We start from the raw sequence: 5,289 nt of genomic DNA on the forward strand, positions 1-5,289 counted from the left end.
GAGTAAAAATTTGATTTTGGTCATTAACCGAGCCAAGAACCGAAAAATTAACCAAATAAACCAATCCGATTAACAAAAACCAATTAGTTAATTTAAACGAAACTAATAACCAAACCGAATCATGCACACCCGTACTGCTAGCCGGCCAAAAAAAGTTAGTACAAATTAGTATAAATTTAATTTTGGTTATTAATCGAACCGTAAACCAAAAATTTAACCGAATAAACCGATTCAATTAAACAAAAACCGATTCACTAATTTAATTGAGACTAATAAGTAATAACCGAATCAAATCGAACTGAACTATGTACACCTTGTAATATTAGCGGACCCAAAAAATTATTATTTTAATTGTCAAATCTTCATTTTAATGTTCGGCGGCGTCGTTTTCGTTGTTGTGTTTCATCTCACCCCTCTTGCTTCCTATATATATATATGAGGCCTCAGTTTTCCCTTCATATTAATATCACACAACCTATACGTACACTTTCTCTATATCTATATATATCTATAGCTCTAGTGCTTTTACACACAAGGAAATGAGAACAAGAAGAGGTGGTTGTTATCCAAAGCCTAATAATAATATTACCGACATGTGTTGTGACAAAAGATGAAAAATCAGTGATTTTCAGTGTAATTAGATAACACCGTGCCTGAACGTGTAAAGTCGTGCCTAACGACTGTTTCGGGCCAGTGTGATTTATTCGATTCGCTTCCCGACGATATCGTTTTGTTTATTTTAGCTAAACTCGGGTCATCGGCTCGTTGTCCGGCGGATTTTGTTAATATTTTGTCCACGTAAGCGTTCGCGAAATAACCGAAATAATAAAGTTTGTTAAATTTTATTATTATTATTATTAATTGATTTATGTATTGTGTTTGTGGTTTTTTTTTCAAATGTAAGAGATTAAACGAGTTAGGTGTAAATTCACTCATGTTGTCGAAAGCGTCCCCAAAGACGTTTTCGGTCAAGGCGAAGAATTGGTCCGAATTGGCTCATCGGTTTCTGAAACGGTGCTCGGATGCTGGAAATGTTGAGGCGTGTTACACGCTAGGCATGGTTAGTGCTATTTTATTTCTGCCTCGCTTAAATTCGTTTTTTTAGTATTCAACATTCTGTTTCTGGGTATGGGTATTTAGTTATTTACTGACGGAAGGATTTTATTTCTGCGTCGCTCATATTCGTTTTTTAATACTCAAACATTCTGTTTCTGGGTTTTACTGACGGAAGAATTTTGTTCAATTTTATTCATGTGTAGTTCAGATTCGTTTTTACTGTTTGCAAAACCGAGGAAGCGGCGCGTCTTTAATGGCGAAAGCGGCGATAAATTCCCACGCACCGTCGATATACTCGCTAGCGGTAATTCAGTTCAACGGCAGCGGCGGAACGAAAACCGACAAGGATTTATGCGCTGGAGTGGCGTTATGCGCCCGTGCAGCGTTTCTCGGCCACATCGACGCGCTCCGGGAGCTCGGACATTGTCTCCAGGACGGCACGGCGTTCGCCAGAACATCGCCGAAGGGCGGCGGTTTTTAGTTCAAGCGAACGCGCGTGAGCTTGCTGCGGTACTATACGCAACGCCCATGTCATTAGTATCTGGTAACTGGCTTACGTGGAATCCGTTACCCCATCTCCGTAACGGACAACCAGTCCCTAATATAGTGGGATCAGGTTGTCCGTTGCTGAGTGATTTTGGGTGTAATGTACCACCGCCGGAGCCTCATCCGGCAAACCAATTTTTGTCTGATTGGTTTGCCGATAAGGTACTGGGATCTGGTCCCGGTTATGCTCACACGCGGGGTGTGGTAAGCCGGAGACCAGACTCCATGAGTTCCGGCGGTGTTCCGTTTGCGGAACAGTAATTTACTGTTCCCGGGCGTGTCAAGCGCGTGACTGGAAGTTGCGGCATAAAATGGAGTGTACACAACCTGGTGAAGATAACGGAAATGTGGATGAAGATGACGGAATGTTTGTGGAGAGTTAAAAGTTGGTGTTAACGGTAACGGCGAGGTTACGGTAGTTGAGGATGCTTTCTTTTGACGTACGCCGGAATATAGACGTTAGTAAGAAAAGTTATTTATTTTTATTTTATTTTTTTTATAGGTAGCAAATTTTGTACAATATAAGTAGCTGCCTTTTTTTATAAAAGAAAAGCTAGTAATTTAAATTCTAGAAGTATAAATAGAAAATTAAAAGTTATGTTAATGTAGTTCTATCAGGAAGTTTTTTTAGAACTTCTTTTGATATAACGAATTATCTTGAGACTTGTGTATTAGACATAATTATCTTTGAGAATCTATTACAATTCAGGGCTCAAACAAGTAAAAAATGTGCCTATAAATTAATTTTTTTTAATTATTTGATAATAGTTTGGCAATTTTATTTCCAAAGCAAAATAATAATAATAATAATAATAATAATAAATAAATAAGTACTAAAATTGCTAATATAAAATGCAAAGTAAAGTTTTACTTATCAAAAAAGGAAAACAAAGTATATCCTATTAAAAAGAAAATAACACATGTGAGAAGAATTGAACTCATGGCCTTTCGTTTCATAGACGGATACTTTTTTCATTGTGTCAAAGAGTAATTTATAAATTTACAGGTTTAAAGCACAATTATATATAAAAAAAATCTATATATAATTTCTTTTTTACAATTATGGGTCTCTTGAAAATTTGGGCCTAGGTCGGTAGTCTTCCTGGACTCCCTTTCGGGCCGGGCTAATTACATGGATTTTTTTAACAAAAGATAACATATAATAATTAAGTATTTAAAAGTTATACACGAACAATCATAAACATATAGAATACTTAAATCTAGTATAAAGATAACTTAATAGTCAGCACCTGTTTAAAAATATCTCTTATTGCCTTGAAAAGTTCGTTGGTGATGTGTAGAAGAAATTCGTAGGAATAGCGTTCTAAGTTGGAAACAATATAAGGAAAAAAAAAGATTAAGAGAGAGAGTGATTCTCGTAAGAGCGGTCAACATTGAGGCGTCATGCCCCACCCGCGTTTAACATGATTTAGGGAGTCGCAAGTAAAAGTCATATGTAGAAAATATACAAATAAATACAAAACAAAGTATTGTGTAGCATTTTTAATGTCTAACATTGATTTAATTAAAGTTTTCAAGGTTGATCTTTTCGTCTTATTGTTAGGATGTAAATAAGTTGAATTAACATTGAGGCGTCGTGCTCCACCCGCACTTAACGGGGTCAAAAGTAAAAGTCATGCGTAGAAAATATACTAATAAATACAAAACAAAGTATTGTATAACCTTGTTCAATAAGTAAGTGTTGATTTAAAGTTTCTGATGGTGATCCTCTTGTCTTATGGCTAGGATGTTAATAAGTTGAATCGGTTGTTATCTACTTGAATTCGGATCGGTAACTAGTTGAAGACAGATTACCAAAACGAAATGTTTATGGAACGTAATCTTTTGTCTACTAAAAAAATTAAATATAAAAACTATTAAGCGGTAATCAAGTTTTATAATTGTAACATTCAGCACGGACCTAATGAGTTATATAAATTTTCAACATATTAAAACAAGTGATTCAAGTTAAACAAAAAGGTAATTTTAATAAATCAATAAAACAGTTTTAATAAAATTAAGTAAATTTTAATAAGACGATAAATCAAATTAGATTACCCTTAGCAAGTAGTAAATTGTATGTGTATTTATAATTAGATTTACAACTAAGAGATTATACTTAACATTGTCTGATTTATCAAGATAAACTTATAAAGATACGTTTTATTATTCTGGTAAAGACTTTGCAAAAGGTTATACCGTTTACATCCGGTTCATCTATATATGAGTTTTCTTTTACCCAACATCAATGTTGATGATATTTAAGACGGGGTGTACATTATGTCCCTTGTACCTCTAGTAGGAAAACAACGATATGATGTTACGATGTACATATATCACTAAACTTATGGTTGGTATACGATGCTTAATTACTATTACATATCCCTTTTTAACCATCTCATTTTCACAAAATAATGTGACATCATGAAGGCTTGGAGTTATGTAAAATGATTGATGGCTTGGAGTTTTGTAAAATGTGATGGTTCAAATAATCTTTTCTTGAATTGAATATAGAAGGGTCTTAATTCAATGGGACCAAATGCTTGCCAAAATGACTAGGTGTTGTACATTATTTTGTTCAAGACTTGTAACATGATTAATGTGATGGGGAAGGCATAGTGGTAAGGGGAAAATGTATGCCACCACACAATAATAAGTTGAAAAATTGATGTGTGGTTCATGGTTTGTTTATCTTCTCACGTTATATCGAGAGGTTGGTCTAAAGAAAAGATGTGTTTTAATGCTCCATATTTTTTTCGGTTGTAAGTCAATCATATGTTATACTCTTGTCGATTTGATTTGACAATATGTATATATATGAATTAATTATACAGTTAGCATTATGAGAAGGTCGATTGCAGTTTTGATCTTTACTTTTAAAAATCGCATTTAAAGTCTCATTTTCCACCCAATTGTCATACATTTGGTTTTCAAAATAAATAGTCCTTTGTTTATTATGTTACCTTTTGAAATGACAAGTATATGTTTTACTTTAAAAGCAACAAGATAAAACATATCAAAGTTTTTTTTGACTTTCAGTCGTTGCACCATCAAGGTTCAATTAAACGTTGTTGGAGTTATTTGTCACTTAAAAGAAGCCTCGACGACTCCCTTCTATATTTGCCCAAGCCCTCAAACTTAGGTCACGAGCGAAGAGAAGATGATGTTCGTGGGGTGGGTGTGAGAAGCGATGAAAATGAAGATGAGAAAGAGTCTTAGGGTTTTTAGTTTTTAAAAGGAGAGTCAATTAGTCAATTTACATGTGTTTAGTATAATCTTTTAACATAAGTTAGTGAAAAGAAACAAATATATCACAAGTGAAAAACAGGAATTCTGGATTAATTTCAAGAAGTAAAGGCCAAAACTATAAACGGGCATTACCTTAAGACCGCGTTTGTAACTAATTCTTTCATATTTATGCTTTTAATAACTTCACTAAATTGATACCTATTATAACTCTAATTATCAAACTAGTTATTATCTTATTCTCAAAGCAAACTAGGGGTTAGAATGTTTCATTAAGCATTCTATAGGTAAAAATATTATTTCAAGTATAGATTTAATTCACATATGATCCATGTGGTAAGGCACTAAGGTTATATTGTGGTTTCATAATGTAGTTTAGTTAAATTAATAAAAAAAAATGGTTAGATTTATTATTTTCTCCATGCTACAATCATATGCATA

General features: G+C 33.7%; 1 pseudogene across 1 annotated transcript; it reads left to right on the forward strand.

The window, feature by feature from the left end:
* The first annotated feature begins 321 nt into the window (after window positions 1-321).
* LOC143576393 (F-box protein At1g67340-like) lies at window positions 322-2,261 on the forward strand (annotated as a pseudogene). Its single transcript, XR_013142938.1, has 3 exons — window positions 322-798; window positions 898-1,060; window positions 1,265-2,261. The product of XR_013142938.1 is annotated as an F-box protein At1g67340-like (transcript).
* Window positions 2,262-5,289: the final 3,028 nt, after the last annotated feature.

The sequence above is a fragment of the Bidens hawaiensis genome, unplaced genomic scaffold, assembly GCF_021521415.1.
Source record: "Bidens hawaiensis isolate Kalapana, Puna unplaced genomic scaffold, B.hawaiensis_p1.1 tig00028088_1, whole genome shotgun sequence".
Classification (NCBI taxonomy): domain Eukaryota; kingdom Viridiplantae; phylum Streptophyta; class Magnoliopsida; order Asterales; family Asteraceae; genus Bidens; species Bidens hawaiensis.